Consider the following 21,266-nt stretch of genomic DNA (forward strand, 5'->3'; position numbering starts at 1 on the left):
ACTGATGAATCAAAAAAGTTAAAGTACAAATCATTTGTGATTTCCCTTTATCATTTGACCTAGAGCCAAGGTTTTTTCTTTGTACATAGGCCTGCTAATTGGATCTTGGTATCTTATTTCATAAATTAACCTCACCATCACAATGAACGCATGAACTATGATTTATAGATTTGTTTTCCTTAAAACAAAAAGAGAACATAAAGCCACTTGCACAGCAATATGAATTCAAAATCCTTAGGAGTTTTTACAATCTCCCCCAATCTTTTAAGACTGCGGATCCAGGACTGAGGTGAATTGAGTGAGACCTCAGGTTCAAAATTTTAAGGGGGTGCCCAAAACTCAGTAATAGAGATAAATGCTAATTTAATGCAATTTAAGAAAAAAAAAGCAACCCACAACTAACATTATACTTAATGATGAAAGATTGGATGCTTCCCTTCCAAGATCAGGAACAAGACAAGGATATCTGCTCTGGGATATCTGCTCTCACCACTTCTGTTCAACAATGTGTTAGAAGTGGTAGCCAGGGCAATTAGTCAAGGAAAAGAAATAAAAGGCATTCAGGTAGGAAAGGAGGCAATAAAACTATCTCTGTTAGCCATGAGCTTGCATATAAAAAATCCTAAGGAATCAAGTAAAAGACTATTAGAATTTATAAATGAGTTCAGCAAGATTGTAGGATACAAGATCAGTATACAAAAATCAATTGCACCTATATACATTTGCAATACACAATATGAAAATAGAATTAAGAAAACAATTCCATTAATAATAGCAAGAAAAAGAATAAAACACTTTGGAATAAATTTAACAAAAGAACTACAAACATATTCTGAAATCTAAAAAACATTGCTGAAAAAAATTGAATAAGATGTAAATAAATGGAAAAGCGTCTCATGTACATGGATTGACTTAATACCATTAAGATGGCAATGCTCCCCAAACTGATCTGCATAATTCCTATCAGAATCCTTACTGACTTCTTTGTAGAAACTGTCTAGCTGATTCTAAAATTCATATGGAATTGTAAGTGACCCAGAATAGCCAAAACAATCTTGAAAAAAAAAGAACAAAGTGGGAAGACTCACACTCCCTAATTTCAAAACTTACTATAAAGCAATGGTAATCAAAACAGTGTGATGCTGGCCCAAGAACAGACAAATAAATCAATGAAATAGAATTGACAGTCCAGAAATAAAGCCATGTTTCTATGGTCAGCTGATTTTCGACAAGGGTGCCAAGATCATTCAACAGGGAAAGGACAGTCTCTTCAAAAAGTGGTACTGGGCACAGCTGGATGGGCACAGCTGGATAACCACATGCAAGAGAATGAAGTTGTACCCCTAATTCATACCATATACAAAAATTAACTAAAATGGATCAAAAACCTAAATGTTAGAGCTAAAACTATAAAATTATTAGAAGAAAATATAGAGGCAGATCATTATGTCCTTGGATTTGGCAAAGGATTCTTAAATATGACACCAAAGCACAAACAACAAAGAAAATATAGATAATTTGGACTTCATCAAAATTAAAAACTCTTGTGTACCAAAGGACATTATCAAGAAAAGTGAAAAGACACCCTACAGAATGGGAGAAAATATTTGCAAATCATATATCTGACAAGTGATTATTATCCAGAACTCCAACTCAACAACAAAAAAAACTAAATTAAAAAATGAACAAAGAACTTGAATAGATATTTCTCAAAAAAAGACATACAAATGACCAATAAGCACATGAAAAGATGCTCAACATCACTAATCATTAGCAAAATGCAAATCAAATCCTCATTGAGATACTACTTCACACTCATTAGGATGATTATTATCAAAAACAAAACAAAACCAGATAATAATGAATTGGTGAGGATATGGAGAAATTAGAACCCTTGTGCACTGTTGGTGGGAATGTAAAATGGTGCAGCTACTGTGGAATACTTTGGCACTTCCTCGATAAGTTGAACATAGAATTATAATATGACTCACACAGCCACTCCTAGAAATATACCCAAAAGATATGACAACCGGTGATCAAAGAAAAACTTATACACGTATGTTCATAGCAGCACTATTCACAATAGCCAAAAATTGTAGATAACCCTAATGTGCATCAATGGATGAATGAATAAACAAAATGTGTTATATCCATACGATGGAAATCATTCAGCCATAAAAAGTAACAAAGTTGCAGATTCATGCTACAACATAGATGATCAGTGAAAACATTACACCATTGAAAACATTACACTAACTGAAAGAAGCCAGTAAAAAAAAGTAACATATTGTATGACTACATTCATATGGAATGTCCACAATAGGGAAATCTATAGAGACAGGAAGTAGATTAGTGGTTGCTTAGGGCTGGAGTAGATGGGGGCTAGGGAGGTTTATCTAAAGGGCAGGGGGTTTATTTTTCTGGTGATAAAAACATACCAAAATTGACTGTGGTAATAGTTGCACATATCTGTGGATAAACTAAAAATTATGGAATTGCACATTTCAAATGGACAAATCCTTTGGTACGTGAATTAAATCTCAATAAACTTGTCTTAAAAAAATCTAAATGCAGAAAACCCATGGTGAGCAAAATATCAGTATTTTAAATAAAGACGGCATCAATATTACTGATTTTTCCTATTGCCTCAAGCTCCAGTATGGCTCAGCAGGGCACTGCAGCTATCTCACACATACCCAGTGACAGCTTTTTAAATTTTAAGTATTTAAACAGATTCTTGAACTTTCAGGAGTCATCCCAATACATTCAACTTTGTTCTCCTAGAAACAGCTCTCTTTTCACACTCACGTTTGATTGACAAATGTAACACTTAAATAATGTCATCACAGTAACTAGTACAAATGACATAAAGAGGTTTGGTATCATACCACTGACTCATGACACCATGGGCAGTGCTAGCAAAACTGGAGGAACAACTAGAGGAGAGACCCCTAGTCAAGAGAATTCAGTGTGTCACAGCATCAATTAACATGACAAAAACTATTGACTTGTTAAATGGGGCTTCCCTAGTACTTGGTTTGGCTTATGGTTGCCAGGTAAAATACAAGAAATCCAATTAAATTTCAGACAAACGGTGAATAAATTTTTAGTATATGGATGTCCCCAATATTGCATGGAACTTCCTGTACTAAAAAAACTAGTTGCTGTTTATCTGAAATTCGAATTTAACTGGGCAATCTGTATTTTTATTTGCTAAATCTGGCAACTCTAGTTCGAGGAAATAATCTAGTACGGCAAACCACGGGGACCAAAAATGGCCAGTGAGGGTGGCTGAGGATTTGGGAGTCTGCCCCATGAACTGCAGGAATTCATGAATTCCTTAATAAGAGTGAAGAAAGAAAGATCACTTGGAAAAACAAGAATTCACTTTGCTAAATATTTTTATTACATCGCATTTCCAACCACTACTTCATCTACCCCCAACAGACTAGAAAACAAAACTTTTACGATTCTTTACATATTTACCTACGGAAACACACATAAAAAATTTTCTAATATTTCCAATTAAAATATTTCTCCCTTCTTTCCTAAATTTCATATTAATAACAACAAAAGGCAGGGTTACGGATTTGGTTTGGGTTAGTATTTAAAACAGGAAGAAAAACGTTCAATTGCAGTGTCCAGAACACCAACGCTTTCATTTAGAACTTCCTTCTCCATTCAAAGTTCAGGACTCATACTTGAAAGGCTCCTTTTCTCCAGACTACAGGAAGATGGCCAGCAGTCCAGCTGAGAAACCTAGAGCCCCGGCACAGAGGCCCAACCTCCATAACCAACCTGAGCACGAGTTCAGAGGCAGTTGCATTTAATCCTCTGCTTTATCAAGAACAAAAAATAATTTGTTTAAAAAAGCTTTAACCAAAGTGGTTAGAAATTATGAGAGAGAAAAAAGTTGGTAAGAGGAAAAACGGAAAAAAAGGTACCTTTTAAAATTTTCTTCTCACAACATGTATGAGAAAGGGGAAATACAGCAAGGGGCAACATAAATATGTTGTCTTTAATAAGTTCAGGTTAGTCTTAGATTTCTGCTATCTACTGTTAAGCCTAAGTAATCTTCATGACATCTCACTGAAGCAGAGAGGTGCAAGCTATAGCCAATAACAAATGAGGGAATTGAATAAAACCCATGAGCAAATCATCTGCTATCACAATAACCTACATCCTGATAAAAAGGCCAATCATATAGGCATTAACTCACTACCCAGCATTTCACATTTCCATTCCCAGATTGCACAAGATTTCCTTAAGTTTCAATTAAGGTAGAAATTCTCTTAAGATATTATTATACACACAAGGATATTCATTGCAGCACTATTTGCAAAGGCAGAAACAGACCAAATATCCATCACTTCGGGACTGGTTGAATAAACTACAATACATTTAAACAACAAAGTACTAAGCAGCTGTGGAACAGAATGAGGAATATCCCCATGTATCACTGCAGGGTTACCTCCAAAATATATTCTTAGGCGGAAAAAAAAAACTTATAGTGTGTATAGTGTGCTATTGTTTGTCTAAGAAGGGAGGAGGGATTGTTTGTCTAAGAAGGGAGGAGGGATGGTTATCTATATAAGATGGAGAGAAAGGTAATAGTTGGACTTCTTTGAATATGTCTTCCTTTGTAGATTTGACTTTTGAACTGTGTAAATATTATAACTAATTCAAAAACAAAACTAAATTTAAAAACCAAAATTAAAAATCAAAAGCAAAATTAAATACCCCCAACTGTGTATCCTGTTGGTGGTATGACTGCACAAAAAGGAATTATATTTCAAGTGACTTTAAAATACAATTTAACTGTAGATTTCTAGTGGGATATTCCTTAAAGACAAAAAGATCTGCCCACAAGAGCAAGTGTGCACAGGTACACACACACACTCTCTCTAAATTGCTTCTCCAGTAATCACTGTTGTTGATGGTAGTGTTGGTAATGTTATTCTGAGGCTGTTGCATATGTATGGTGGGATAAATAAAATGATAATTATGTGTCACTGAATCTATGGATTTGTTGAAAGGAGATACAGATGTAATATCAATGAGGTTAGGTAAAAACTCTGTAGCCTTAAATTTGACTTGGCATTAATCAATAAGAACTCATGATATAGTTTAACTTAAAGGAAAATTGTAGCTGTGTACCAGGGAAAGGCTTTAAAACAATGACCAACCTTGTGGCAATAATACTCCTAGCAACTACACTGTGATATCTAAATACCATTTCCCTGCCAAAAAAGGAACAAAGACTAGTTTTAAAAATGGCTAATTATGGAGCCGGCCCCGTGGCTTAGCGGTTAAGTGTGCGCGCTCCGATGCTGGCGGCCCGGGTTTGGATCCCGGGCGCGCACCGGCGCACCGCTTCTCCGGCCATGCTGAGGCCGTGTCCCACATACAGCAACAAGAAGGATGTGCAGCTATGACATACAACTATCTACTGGGGCTTTGGGGGGAAAAAATAAAAAAAATAAAAAACTTAAAAATGGCTAATTATGGGGTCTAGAGCAGAAAATGTACAAGAGGATCCTGGAATATCTTAGCATTCTGAAAAGCAAGGAAGCCATCAAAGTATTAGGGGCACGTCAAAAGGACTCTGGAGCAACATAAACAAACTTCCACTGGCCAAATACGGCATCATCTGAGCATCAATAAGGGTAATAACTGCAAGGATTCGAAGCACATCATATATGTTTAAATGCATGAGTTCATAACAATGCTAAAAATGATCACAGATCATCTTTGGTAGGTGCTAAAGAACCAGCTCATTATTTTGGGAACTGGTAAATAAATAAAGGGAAAGTATCAAGCACTCCTCCTGCCTTTTCCTTGTGATTTCTACCTCAGAACAAATGTACCATAATAAAGGTCAATGCAAAAACTTGGGAATCAGTGAGAAGAGTGTCAAAATCAGACTCGGGGAATTGTGGAACACCAACCACAGTGTGGAAGACCAAGGGGGAAGTGGAGAGAGTGATGGCAAGAAGAGTTTGCAGACTGTCATAATAGTCTAGAAGAGTGATAGGGAGGTCTGGAAACAAAATAGCGGCAATGAGGATGGAGAGGAACGGACAAATTCGATTAACTAATTGGATGAATGAGAGGAGTTAAAAATATCACTGAAGTTTTTGTATCTTGGTTGATTGATGATGGAAAACCAATACTCTCATCAAATTCCAAAAAGTTCAAAATTATCCTTAGGAAAAAATGCACAATGGCCAATTAGGGAATAAGGAAAAATAGGAAAAGAAGTAATTGCTGGCATTGCCCTTCTTCCTAGAATCTACTTTTTTCCATAAGATCCATTACATTTACTTCCAATGTATACAAATACTTTTTAACACTGAGTTTATTAGGTTCATTTCTGTCTCTCTTTCACTGAGAGACACCTCAAATAAGTGATCTATACTCATTATTTCCAGGAAAATGAGTCCAAAGACCTGAGTTCTAGTCCTCACGCACCAGTTTCTAGCTGTGTGACTTTGGGCCAGTTACCTTTCTAAGCCTCAATAATCTTATCTATAAATAGGTAATAATATTTATCCTACTTATTTCCATGCGGTCTATTCATTCATGTAATAAACTACTAAGACAACAGTGACAGCAGCAGCAGCAACAACAAGATAATTTAACACTGCTTTGAATACTGGAAAACACGAGAATAAAATTAGATATTGCAAAAAAAGGCATGTATGATTTAAAGTATTATACAAGACATTATTTCCTCAATTTGTAATTGAGTTATCAACAGCTGCTAGATGCACATCATGGTGCAGGATTAACCATACATTAGTCGGCATTTGATAAAAACCAACTACTTCCCAAGCATTCCCCTAGGCAACTATTGTGTATATTTTCAGTAATTCTCACTACCCTTGAAGGTAGACATAATTATCTGAAATTCACCCATTGGGACCCTGGGACCCAGAGAGCTTAAATAACCTGCTCAATGTCAAAACAGCCAGAAGTAATGAAACCAGGACTCTAACCCAGGAATCTCTTCTGGATCAAGAACTATAACTCAGTTACCCATGCACAAGGGGCCTAAATGAATGCTGGTCACAAAACTACCACTGAAAATATTTGTTGACTTTTCTGCCCCTTTTAAACAGGATAAACTACAGCACCATTTCTTTCAATAAAGCAGAAAGAATTTTACTTTCCAACAATATCCGATTACAAAAACTCACTAATGCAATGTACTAGGAAATTACCTGAATATTAAGCCAAAAAATCCTTTTTAACATATAAAATAAAAATTTACAATGTTTTACAATATAACGTGTAGAATGAACCAATTTTGTGGGAACTTCATCTGTTCAAACTGCAGCAAACAAATAGGTAAATAAGAGTCCTCAGAGACAAAACAAATGTCACAAAGCTCAAGCACAAATGTACATTCATATTAGTAACTGACATGCCCTGTAGTCCTTCGAGTACAATTCTTAAGAAGCTTGGCAAATGGGTTTTAAACCTTCAACAAATTAGAAGGAGGCAGGGAGGAAGCTACGGGAAGGCACGCTGACAATGGTAAAACAAGACATCTGACAGCAATAGAAAGAAGAAAATTATAAAAACCAGTTAAAGAAAGGTAAGAAGAGGGCCAGCCCCATGGCTTAGCAGTTAAGTGCGCGAGCTCTGCTACTGGCAGCCCGGGTTCGGATCCCTGCGCACACTGATGCACCGCTTCTCCGGCCATGCTGAGGCCGCGTCCCACATACAGCAACTAGAAGGATGTGCAACTATGACATACAACTATCTACTGGGGCTTTGAGGGAAAAAAGGAGGAGGATTGGCAATAGATGTTAGCTCAGAGCCGGTCTTCCTCAGCAAAAAGAGGAGGGTTAGCACGATGTTAGCTCAGGGCTGATCTCCCTCACAAAAAAAAAAAAAAAAAAAAAAGAAGAGCACAACAATCTGGGATCATATACTGTAGAAGCAAATACTTCTACAAGTATCAACAGATCCTAAAGGTATCGCAAAAACACTCTACGGTAATAGCTGTAAAGATGGCCATGAGTCAGCAAGAAAAATATTTAACCAAAGTATTTTTTTATTGAGGTAACATTGGTTTATAACATTATATAAGTTTCAGGTGTACAACATTATAATTCAACATCTGTATATACTACAGCGAGCTCTCCACCAAAAGTCTAGTTTTCATCCATCACCATACAACTGACTCCCTTTACCCACTTTGCCCTCCCCCTCATGCTCCCTGCTCTCTGGTACCACCAATCTGTTGTCTACTTCTATAAGTTTGTCTTTGTTTTATTTTGGTTTTGGTTTTTGGTTTGGGGTAGGGTGGGGTTGGGGTTGGTTTGGTTTGGTTTGGTTTCATATTCCACATATAACTGAAATCATACGGTATTTGTCTTTCTCCATCTGACTTATTTCACTTAGCATAATACCCTCAAAATCCATCCATGTTGCTGCAACTGGCAAGATTTCATCTTCTTTATGGCTGAGTAGCATTCCCTTGTATATACACCACATCTTCTTTATCCATTCATCCACTGATGGGCACTTAGGTTGCTTCCATATCTTGGCTACTATAAATAATGCTACAATGAACATAGGGGTGCATATATCTGTTCAAATTAGTGTTTTTGTATTCTTTGGATAAATACCCAGGGTGGAATAGCTGGATCATATGGAAGTCCTATTGTTAATTTTTTGAGGAATCTCTATACTGTTTTCCATAGTAGTTGCACCAATTTACATTCCCACCAACAATGTACAAGGGTTCCCTTTTCTCCACATCCTCTCCAACACCTGTTATTTCTTGTCTTTTTGATAATAGCCATTCCAAAGAGCATGAGGTGATATCTCATTGACGTTTTGCTTTGTATTTCCCTAATAATTAGTGATTTTGAACATCTTTTCATGTGCCTGTTGGCCATCTGTATATCTTCTTTATAAAAATGTCTATTCAGATCCTCTGCCCATTTTTAATCAGGTTATTAAGTTGTACAAGTTCTTTATATATTTTGGATATTAACCCCTTATCCAATATATGATTTGCAAATACAGTCATGCATCACTTAACAAGGAGGATATGTTCTGAGAGATGCATTGTAAGGTGATTCCGTTGTTGTGCAAACATAATAGAGTGTACTTACACAAACCTAGATGGTATAGCCTACTACACACCTAGGCTATATGGTACTGAACTCATGCGACCACTGCCATATGTGAAGTTCATCACTGACCAAAATATTGTTATGCAGTGCATGACTGTATCTTCTCCCATTCACTAGGTTGTCTTTTCATTTTGTTGATGGTCTCCTTTGCTGTGCAGAATATTTTAGTTTGATGAAGTCCCATTTGTTTATTTTTGCGATTCTCTCCCTTGCCTCAGGAGACATAATCAAAAACATATTGGTAGGAATAATGTCAAGGAGCATACTGTCTATGTTTTCTTCTAGGAGTTCTATGGTATCAGGTCTCATGTTGACATCTTTAATCCATTTTCAGTTAATTTCTGTAATTCTTTGTTTCTTCAAAAGTAATTCTTTTGCACGTGGCTCTCCAGTTTTCCCAACACCATTTATTGAAGAGACTTTCCATTCTCCATTGTATGTTCTTGACTCCTTTGTCATAAATTAGTTGTCCATATAGGTGTGGGTTTATTTCTGGGCTCTCAATTTTGTTCCATTGATCTGTGAGTCTTTTTCTGCCAATACCATGCTATTTTGGTTACTATAACTTTGTAGTATAATCTGAAATCAGGGAGTGTGATACCTCTGGTTTTGTTCTGTTTTCTCAGGATTGTTCTGGCTATTTGTGGTGCCATACAAATTTTAGGATTTTTTGCCAATTTCTGTGATAGGGATTGTATTGAATCTGTAGATTGCTTTAGGTAATATGGACATTTTAACAATGTTAATTCTTCTAATCCATGAGCATGGAATATCTTTCCATTTCTTTATGTCTTCAATTTCTTTCAGTCATGTGTTATATTTTTCAGTGTACAGGTCTTTCACCTCCTTGGTTAGATTTATTCCTAGGTATTTTATTTTTCTTGTTACGATTGTAAGTGGGATTGTTTTCTTAATTTCCCTTTCTGATAGTTCGTTGTTAGTGGTTAGAAATGCAACATATTTTTGTATATTGATATTGTACTCTGAAACTTGACTGTACTCAATTACTATTTCTAGTTGATTTTTGGTAGAATCTTTAGAGTTTTCTATATATAAAATCATGTCATCTGCAAATAGTGACAGCTTTACTTTTTCCTTTCCCATTTGAACTCCTTTTATTTCTTTTTCTTGTCTGATTGCTCTGGCTAGAACTTCCAGTACTATGTTGAATAAAAGTGGCAATAGTGGACAGCCTTTTCTTGTTCCTGACCTTACAGTAAAAGCTTTCAGTTTTTCATTGTTGAGTATGATGTCAGCTTGAGTCTGTCATATATAGCCTTTATTATGTTGAGGTCCATTCCCTCTATACTCATTTTATTGAGAGTTCTTATCATAAATGGATGTTGAATCTTGTCAAATGCTTTTCCTGCATCTTTGAGATGATCATATGATTTTTATCCTTTCATTTGTTAATGTTATGTATCATGGTGATTGATTTGCAGACGTTGAATGATCTTTGCATTCTTGGTATAAATTGCACTTGATCATGGTGTATGATGCTTTTAATGTATTGTTGTATTCACCCTGCTAATATTTTGTTGAGGATTTTTGCATCTAACTTAATAAGAAATATTGGTCTGTAGTTTTCTTTTCTTGTTTTGTCCTTGTCTGGTATTGGTATCAGGGTAATGTTGGCCTCATAACATCAGTTAGGAAGCATCCTTTCCCCTTTGAATTTTTGGAACAGTTTGAGAAGGATACATGTTAAATCTGTGAAAATTTGGTAGAATTTACTAGTGAGGTCATCTGGTCCTGGACTTTTGTTTTGGGGGAGGTTTTTGATTACTGTTTCCATCTCCTTACTACTGATCAATCTATTCAGATTTTCTATTTCTTTATAGTTCAATCTTGTAAGGTTGTATGATTCTAAGATTTCAGCCATTTCTTCTAGATTTTCTAATTTGTTGGCATATAGGTGTTTGTAGCAGTCTCTTATGAAGTCTATTTTCTCTGAAGTAAGTATGACTACACCTGCTTTCTTTTGCTTGGAGTGTCATATGCTACCCCTTCACTTTGAGCTTATGTTTCTCAATAGAGCTGAGATGAGTCTCGAGAAGGCAGCACATAGTTGGGTCTTGTTTTTTAATCTATTCAGCCACTCTGTGCCTTTTGATTGGTGAGTTCAATCCATTTACATTCAGGGTGATTACTGATGTATGAGGACTTACTACTGTCATTTTATCTTTTGTTTTCTGATTGCTCTATATCTCCATTGTTTCTTTTCTCTTCTGTTTCTGTCTTCCATTTTAGTTTGGTGGTTTTCTATGATGTTTTTCTCAGTCTCTTCTTTTTTTATGTTTCTTATCTCTGCTCTAGACTTTCCTTTTGTGGTTACCATGAGGTTTGTATAAAACATCTCATAGTGTCTTATCTACATTTGCGTATACAAGTTCTATCCTTTTCCTCTTCCCCTTTTATGTTTTTATTATCACAAATTATCTATTTTAGTGTTGCCTTTTTCCCCTTTAATCTTTATGCTATTAGTGTTTAATATCCTATTCTGTAATAGTATGGCAATTTTCTAGTTCTCTCTATTTATCACCTTACTGAGTTTTGTATACTTTTGCCTCTTTGTTTCCAGTAGAAGAGCTCCTTTCAATATTTCTTGTAAGGCAGGTCTAGTGGTGGTGAACTCCTTCAGCTTTGTTTGTGTGGCAAAGCCTTTATTTCTCCTTCATATCTAAAGGATAACTTTGCTGGATATAGTATTCTTGGCAGGTAGTTTATATCTTTCTATATTTTGAATATGTCATTCTACTCTCTCCTAGTCCATACAGTTTCTGCTGAGAAATCTGCTGATGGACTAATGGGGGTTCCTTTATAGGTTACTGGGGTTTTTTTCCCTTGGCTGCCTTTAAATTTCTTTGTCATTGACTTTTGACACTTTTAATATAATGTATCTTGAAGAAAGTCTTTTTGCATTGAGATAATAAGGTGTTCTATTAGCTTCATGGACTTGTATATCCAGTTCCTTCCCCAGGTTTGGGAAGTTCTCAGCTATTATTTCTTTAAATAAGGTCTTTGCTCCCTTCTCCTTCTGGGAAACCCATTACCCTTGGGTTGCTTTTTCTAATGGAGTCAGATATTTCTCACAGAGTTTCATTTCTTTTTCATCTTAGTTCTCTCTCTTCTTCCATCTGAATCATTTCTAGATTTTAATCTTTGAACTCACTGATTCTTTCTTCCACATGATCTGCTGTATTTCCCATGGTTTCTACTGTATTCTTCATCTCATTTACTGAGTTCTTCAACTCTAGAATTTTCGTGTGCTTCTTTTTTTAAGACTTTCAATCTCTTTGGTAAAGTACTCCTTCTGTACATTAACTTTATTCCTAAGTTCACTGAACTGTCTGTCCAAGTTTTCTTATAGCTCGTTGAGTTTCTTCACAAAAACGTTTTGAATTCTCCATCACTTAGAGTGTTACCTTCCATGACTTTAAGTTTGGTTTGTGGAGAATTATCATTTTCTTTTCTTTTTTTTTCTAGGAAGATTGGCCCTGTGCTAACATCTGTTGCCAATCTTCCTCTTTTTTACTTTTTTCACCCTAAAGCCCCTGTACGTAGTTGTGTATCATAGTTGTAGAGTTGTAGCTCTTCTATATGGGACACCGCCTCAGCGTGGTTTGATGAGCAGTGAGTAGGTCCACGCCAAGGAACCGAACCAGCAAACCCTGGGCCACCGAAGCAGATTGTACGAACTCAACTGCTACACCACGGGGCTGGCCTCTATCATTTTCCTTTTGTGATATCATGTTACTGTAATTTTTCTTGGTGCTTGATGAGTTGTTCCTCTGCTGGTGCATTTGTAGTAGCGCCTTTCTTGTTTAGGTAAGGCTTTGTTTACTTTCATTCTGAGCTGTCTCTGGTTATATTTGAGAGCCAGCACTTTCCACTCTCTACTTCCTCAGAAGTGTGGTCAGTGCCCTCATTGTCATTCCTTGTGACTCCAAGGTCACTGATGCCTTGATGCTGCAGGTATTGCTGCGGTTGTGGGCATCGCCACTGGGGTCACTGGGATGGTGAGTGCATGTGCTGCTCCTGGGGTCACCTGGGTTGTAGGTTCCACCACTGCTGTGGGAGGCAGGGGGTGGGTGGGACAGGAGTCAGTGTCACAGGTGCCTCTGCTAAGTCTCGGGTTGTCAGGTTTGCAGGCACCATTGCTGCGAGTGGAGGGGCCAGGGTGTGGGCACCACTGCAGCTAGGGAGACCAGGGTCACAGGCTCCACCACTGCTACTGCTTAGTTCCCTGTGGCCTCAGGCACCATTGTGGCCAGGGGGCCAGAGTCACATGTGTGGCAGCTCTTGCTGCTACTGAGTTTTCTGGGGGTGCTAGCATCGCCACTGCCAGGGGCACTGGATTTGCAGGAGTCGTTGCCACTGTTGGGCAGGCTGGGATCATGTGTTGCCATAGGGGGGTTGTACCTGGGTCACAGGTGCTGCCACGGTTCCTAGAGCCTCTGATGGCAGATGCCACCAAGGTTTCTGAAGCCTCTGGTCTTGGGGACCACTGCAGTTTCCGGAGCCTCAGGTCATGGGTGTTGCCACCAAACCAGGGGCACCAGGGTCTTGGACGCAGACCCCATTGCCAGTAGGGCTGGGGTCGCAGGCACCACCACCACTACTATGGTGGGGAGGGGGCAGAGTTGCCGGCACCCCCACAGTTCCTGGAGCCTCTGGTCTTGGGAGCTGCAGCCACTGTTCCCATGGTTCCTCCCACCTCCACTAGACCCAGTCTCCTCACCTTCAGATGTACAGATGTCTGGATCTCTCAGGCAACCTGATGTCGTGTGCAAAGGATCCTCTGTTGGGCTATGGATGTCCAACTGGTTGTAACTTAAAGGGAAGAGACAAATGAAATGACTCACACTGCCATGCTGCTGACCTCACTATATCAACCAAAGTATTAAAAATGAAAAATACATTGGTGTTAAGGAGGTTAACTGTTATTTAAAAAGAAAAATTCTAGAATGGTTCATTTCTCAAGGAGTCAAGAAATCTGAGGCTTAACTGCTATGAACAGCATCTTTACTTTTCTTCACCTTATTTTCACATTTAAAACTATAGCAAATTCACTGAGGCTATATCAACTATCTTAACCCTGCTATTAAGATAAACCTTATAATGTATAAAAGAGTAGGGGATAATGATAACATGCATACTGAGAGATTTGGGAGCTTACAGTAAGAAAAATTCACTCCTCATCACTATACAAATACCCTTATTAATGAAGAAAATGCATTTCAGAGATACAGTTTATTGTCTGTACCTTCATTACCAGTAGTAGACATAATATGGAAAAAAGTGTGTACATTACGATATAACTTCCTTTCCAAGTTTCAGGACACACACACACCACAACTTTCCTCCAGGTAAGGTGTGCTTCAGGCCCTTGATCCTCTCGATGAAATGCTCCACTCTCTCGCCTACAATGTCCCAGATGACAACCCTTCCATTCTCAGGGAAGAGGCATTATGGTATAATGGGTAAGACCATGGACTCTGCAGATAGCCAGCACGGGTTCAAATACTAGCTCTATCACTGAATTGTGTGATCCTAAGTACCTAATTCTTATATGTAAAATGCACAGTAAAAGTAGCTAGCACTTAACATCACTCAAAAAATGTTAGTGACATGTAATTTATAGCACACCTACAAAGAACCAGGGACTGTGAAGGACATTAAGGATATGAAGATGAGGGCTGGCCCCGTGGCCTAGTGATTGAGCTCGGCAAGCTCCACTATGGTGGCCCGGGTTTGCAGGTTCGGATCCCAGGCACCGACCTATACCACTCATCAGCCATGCTGTGGCGGCGACTCACATACAAAATAAAGGAAGACTGGCACAGATGTTAGCTCAGGGCGAATCGTCCTCAAGCAAAAAGAGGAAGATTGGCAACAGATGTTAGCTCAGAGCGAATCTTCCTCAGGAAAAAAAAAAGGATACAAAAATGAATAAAGAACAGTAACCACCTTCAAAGAACTCCTTCTCATGGGGAAAACAGACCATTAAAATAGAGCATACACATACTATGAACAAAGGTATGTATGCTATGGTGCTATGGAACACAGAGAAGGAAGACTAAACCCAATGGATTCCCAAGGGACAGGTCTTCTGTGTCTTAAAAGAAGGTGGACAAGCAAAACAAAGGCTACAATAATATCTCCTGAGACACAATTAGGGTTAATGCCAGTGCATCATGTATAACTGAATGTGAAGTGCTTTGTGTTTCTAAACTGCAAAGCATTATATGCACATTGTCAACTACAAAGGTCTTGAAAAAGCCCAACTCTCCCCATTCACCAATCAGGCAGCCCGAAATTCCCACAGTAAAGGCTCATCTCCCAGGCATGCCATTACATCCTTTTAGAAAACGCAAAAGACACCTAAAGGTGGAGGCAGATGAAAAGGGAACTAATCTTTATAGAAGTCCTCTATGTGCCAGGCACTTTACATTAATTATTTCACCTAATCCCCACAACAACCCAGTGAGAAAGGTATTATGATCCTCGCTTTACAAGTAAAGAAACAGAGACTTCACAAAGTTAATTACTGTGCCCAATGTCACAACTACTAAGTGGATGAGTTGGGATTCTAACCTGGAAAATCTGAACTGCAATCACTAAATTACACTGCTACCCTACTATATCAACACGGAGGTAACATACATTAAGGGGTATCAGTCAGTCACCGTGTTAGTTTGCTGGGGCTGCCATAACCGAGTACCACAGACTGCGAGGCTTAAATAACAGAAAATAACTGTCTCACAATTCTGGATGCTAGAAGAATGAGATCAAGGTGTTGGCAAGGTTGGTTTCTTCTGAGGCCTCTCTCCTTGGCTCGCAGATGGCCATCATCTCCCTGTGTCTTCATGTGGTCTTCCTTCTGTGTCTTAACCTCCTCTTCTTATAAGGACATCAGTCATATTGGATTAAGGCCCACCCTAAAATACCCTATATCTCCAAATACAGTCAAATTCTGAAATACTGGGGATTAGCACTTCAACAATCGAATTTAGCAGGGACACAATTCAGCCCATAACAGTCACACTGTGGAAAAGATCCTCATTCTAAGACAATATGGGGAAGAACCGTAAATGTTTTTAAATCATAAATGAAATTTGTGAAGGTTGTTTTGAGAAATGTAGGTATGTACTTATAGCAAGGTAGAGCCAATGAGTCAGTGCTTACCACTCCCTAGGGAGCATTTGGGAAATGTGCTGGGGTGCTTTAACAACTTATAATTATTGGGGGAAACCACTAGCATTTGGAGGGCAGAGGCCATAGTCATGGAATGTGTGGAGCAGTCCCACACAACAAAGAATTGCCGCATATCTCAGAAGAGAGGAATGTTCTGCCAGACTAAACCCAACACAAACAGGTATCAGGAGCACTCTTGTAAATACTAATACTAGGTAGCATTTATAAGAAGCTAAGAGAAAAGCCCAATAATTTAGGACAAAGTCTTTATGGAGAGAGAAGCTTGAATCAAAGATATTGTCTCAAAATTAAATGATGTACTCTCTCCATGCTCTATATATTAGAGCATTTTCAACTACCTATTTGTTCAAAAGAGTTTTAGTGCAATAGTGGTATTATTGCAAAAGCAATGAAACCTCTCCAAAAATGTCACAGAGGATATGAGTCTCCTTTTCATAAATTTCAAACAGAGCATTATTAAATTAGTAGACACACAAACCACATGACTCTCAATAAAAGTAACTTTTAATATTTCAGATTGTCATACTATATATTTGAAAAAAATTTTATAACACTAAAAAAACCTCTGCTGTGCAAGATCATATTGAAAGTACTTGTTTGGGGATTGCCTGTTGTTTTTCAATCTTCTCTGTGTAGAGACATCTCTTGCCCACTTCTGCATAGCTTCTTGTTTTATTGTTTCTCTTTTTAAATCATCCTCTACTCATCATCACCTAGAGAAGGATATGTCTTTTGAAGTACTGGTAATCTAAAATATGCCTCAACAGGTAGTAATACTTCAAAATATGAGATATGCTTTCTGTGACACTTCGTCAGTACCCTGTCCCATATCACAACATAAGAAATTATTTTGTCACTATACTTATGGCCCAGGTCATTTGTGAAAACATCATACTTCCTCATTTTCTCCATTGTGACAGTCTATCATTTGTCCTGGCATGTTTTCCCTACTTCAAGAATTTCCTGTTTTCTCTTATCATATACAAACAAGTCTGATTATGGCCCATGTGCATTATTAATTTTTCATTTTCCTAGTATCCTATACAGAATTATCTTCTTACTTCTCACAAACCCAAACTGACTCTTTAGAAGTAGGTCCAAGCATCAATTACTTCATTCCATCTTCTAATACAACTGTGCCTCACAATTACATCCTGAAATACATACTGTGTTATAAACTACATTCATTTGTCCTTTATATTATAATCATGGTGTTATATTTTTATTACATGTATAGATAGGTTATATTATCTATGAAATTTATTTCTGGTAATTAAAGAAAGTGTTACAAATTATTTATTTAAAAGAAGGAGGTAGGGGTCTGATAGGACTGAGAGCCACATACAGTGACTTGCAGAGACCTGAACCAAGAACTCAAAAACTAGTCCTGAAGCTGGGCAAGAGAAAAAGGAAAATGTTCTTCATCACTGGTACTCTCATAGCTCAGCAAACAGAACTAAGAAATAGTAGCCCAAAAACTGGAAGCAAAGAAGTTAAAGAAAGAGTTGAGAAGTGGTTTATAAGAAACCCAACAATTCGAGCATGAATATGCAAAACTGACTTCTGGTCAATTTAGACCTGACCCAGCGGTAGCCATAGCATCAGGGTTGATTAAGGAGTCTTAAATAGAACAAAGACTACCTAGAATTTCAATTCTGAATGGGTGGCAAGAAGCTGAATTTGACTAATCAATTCTTTTAAAGTCTATAATCCACATAGCACCCTCACCACTAGAGTAAAGTTGTACCTCAACTGGCCTGTGTATGTGCTGAACTGCAGAGGGATAAGAAAACGGGGTCAAGAGGTCAGAAAATAAGAAAGGTCAAGAGGTCACACTACCAAGGGTTTAGCTTCCGAAGAAGAAAATTCTGTCACTAATGGGCTCCCATCACAGCTCTAAACATACCAACGAAAAAATGTTCAAGGCACTGAAGAGAACTAAGGAGGACAATTGGTTCAAGCCATTAACTCTAAGTGGCCTTCATTTTCCCTAAGCCTGGGCCAACATCTGAGGCAGTAACTCTGGGTTACTTTTAATTAGATACTTTTAGAACAGAAACATGAAAGCAGTTTGGTCAAGACTCTGATGTTTGATGCTTGAAGCATGTCATGCTATATTAGTTTGTTCCTTACCTAGAAAATATAGCTTCTAAAGGAACAGCCAAACAATTAAAGAACTAAAACAATGATTTTGATTCCTCCTTTCATGTCCTGAAGGACAGCGGCAATAAATTCTGGAACATCAAGGTCATCCACATCCCTCGTCTCTCTATTTTAAAAAGGTCATTGTGAATTCTTAATAAACAAAGTATTAAGGCTAGATTTAATCTGTGTCAAATTAATCTTAGGTGATAAGCCAGGGAGACCACACTTGATCAGATTATCTACAAAGAGAGCATTCTTATCTTTTGCTGGAACTTTAATGCATATTCTTTACCATCCAAAGACAAAAATTAATTATTTTAGGAATTACACACTAGCCATGATTTTAAATTTTTTCAGACTAAGTCTGAAGTTACCAAATGGTTATTCATTTTAATTTTATTTGCCAAAGCCATTTAGGTTGATAAATTAGAGAGTAAACTGTCATTAACTCACAGGTAAAAATCACGAATATCTGAAGGATGGCTTTGCCTCTCTCAAGTCAACATCATGAATAACAGACCATTTAAATTTATTTTACCTAACTAAAACATAAAGCATTTATGTTATAACTATTTGTCTTCAACAAAAATTTCTGAAGCATATATGTTTTTTCTGCTTTTTCACATTAAAAATGGAAAGCTTAAAATACAGCCTTATATTGCTTAGCCAGTCTTTACTTTCGTCTTGTTTATTCAGACTGAAAAAGAAAGGTCAGCTTTCCCCTTTTCTCCCCCCAATTCCCAAGTTAGCATGCATTAATCTTTAGAATGTAAGGTTAAAAGACATTTTTTTCCAAACTGAAGAAGCTACTGCTATCTTAAAACATTGATTTATCACTTAATGACCTCTGAAAAATCCAGGTGCTTAAGTGACTAACAGTAGATACCTGATACGGCTCTCTTTCCGCTCCAGATATTGGAAAAATGGTTGCCACATGCTTGACACTGAGACTGAGTCTTAAGTATATAGACAAGAAAACAAGCTGGGTAGTTTCTCTATACTCCTACTTACAGCCTCCTCTAGAAAGTCTCCTCTACTGAAAATAAACTTTTCATACTCCCTAACAGTAGAGTAGGGAGAGAAGAGACTTGCTAGTCACGCAGACCTGAGCTTAAATCCCAGCCTGCCCACATATTTGCTAGCTGTTTCCCTTGGGTTTTAATTTCTTCAATGGCCATGGGATAACAATACCTCCTTCTCAAAGGGTGGTTGTAAGGACTGAATGGACTAACACAATGTTAAGTACCTAACTAAGCAGAGTCGTAATATATGTTAGTTTCCCATCGTCCCTTCCCTATTTGATGATAACTTTGAATTTAATATATGTAAATGAAAACTCTTCAAATGAAGTGCTTTCATTCAAAGCACGAAGAAAAATTTTCTGCAACTTAAATCTGTAAATCATGTTTAATATTTTAAATATTTATTTTCTTTAACCTCCAATTCCCACAATTGTTAGGTCCACAAATATTCTGTATGTGAATGACTGCCACCTTTTAAAATACAGAGCACTCTATGGTCAATATATTCAACTAAATTTCTATGTGTTATGTAAGTTTAATTATTTGAAAAATGAAGGAAATAAAAAAGTCATTTGACAGTATGACTTTTTCTGGTTTTGCAACCCCTAAATAACTTACTTTAGTTTTGTTTTTTGATACCCTACAAACTTTTTATGAACTTATATATTCTGAAAACCAAATTAAATACATTTTAGAAGATAAATGTAGGCCAACCAGTACTTTCCGAAATTGCAGTAGACCCAATACCCTTCTCAGTCTCTGAGAACTTCATATCTTCAATGCACAGAGATAGACCTGGGTTGTGTCTTCTGGTCCCACTCCCCTTGGGCAAAGCTGTGGTGGAATCTGCCTAAACTATACTGTCTCTCCAGGGAAGTGGAGCAGAACAATTCTAGTGTGGCTAAAAGTAAACTCAGGGTCTTGGGGAAACCACGTGCACAGAGAATCTGAGAAAGCCAGTCTTCAGAGAGAGAAGGATAAAGGACTCACATAGAAAGAAGCAAAGATGAAGCCAATGTAGCCCAAAACACAAACGCTACCAGAATGGGAGGACAGCAGCCAAGGTTACTGAGCCCTGCCAGCTTGCTGCCCTTGCCCCCCACCCCATACCCATCCCCTAGACCACTGCTAGCTGTGTTTCTGTTGCTTAGCAGTAAAAGAAACTTGACTAAGACAGGGATAGATAATTAAACACAAACACCACAGGATTATACCTCCTCAACGGCTTCACATCACCATTTTAACAGCTACTAAAATTCTATCACAACTAAAATAATTTGAAGAAACAAAATTTACAGTTTTACAGTAAATTATTTCAATTAGTCCTCTTCTGTTATTTTCTGACAACATAGCTGGAGGTATTATTTAAAAATGTTCAAGGGGCCGGCCCCGTGGCATAGCAGTTAAGTGCATGCACTCCACTGCTGGCGGCCAGGATTCGGATCCCGGGCACACACCGACGCACCGCTTCTAGAACTGCAGGAAAAAAATAGTAAGGATAAATACTGGTATTAAGTATAAGTACTCTTTCAAGAAATTTTTGTTACAGGTACACACACTTTTGAGTAACTAAGTCACGAAGTCAACTATATTTCTTAATGCTGGTCAAGGTCAAAAGAGCTTCAAGTCATTGACGAAGCCATGCTTCCAAAACACGGACTGAAGACGACAGCTCCTACAACTACACCTCCATAGCACATTTATTCTTTGAGCTTGGCCGGCCCCGTGG

At 37.7% G+C, this 21,266-nt stretch overlaps 1 protein-coding gene across 7 annotated transcripts in view; it reads right to left on the reverse strand.

Moving 5' to 3' along the window:
• The window catches only part of KLHL13 (kelch like family member 13), a 176,361-nt gene that overhangs the window by 118,442 nt on the left and 36,653 nt on the right, over positions 1-21,266 (reverse strand). For 5 of the 7 annotated variants that reach the window (XM_058536562.1, XM_058536566.1, XM_058536565.1 and 2 more), the window contains one exon: positions 13,894-13,985. The exons of the other annotated variants lie outside the window; for them this stretch is intronic. The gene's annotated coding sequence lies outside the window, so the exon portion shown is untranslated. Of the gene's footprint in view, positions 1-13,893; positions 13,986-21,266 lie in introns of those variants that run through there. 7 annotated transcript variants of the gene reach the window in all.

The sequence above is a fragment of the Diceros bicornis genome, chromosome X (genome assembly GCF_020826845.1).
Source record: "Diceros bicornis minor isolate mBicDic1 chromosome X, mDicBic1.mat.cur, whole genome shotgun sequence".
NCBI classification, from domain to species: Eukaryota; Metazoa; Chordata; class Mammalia; order Perissodactyla; family Rhinocerotidae; genus Diceros; species Diceros bicornis.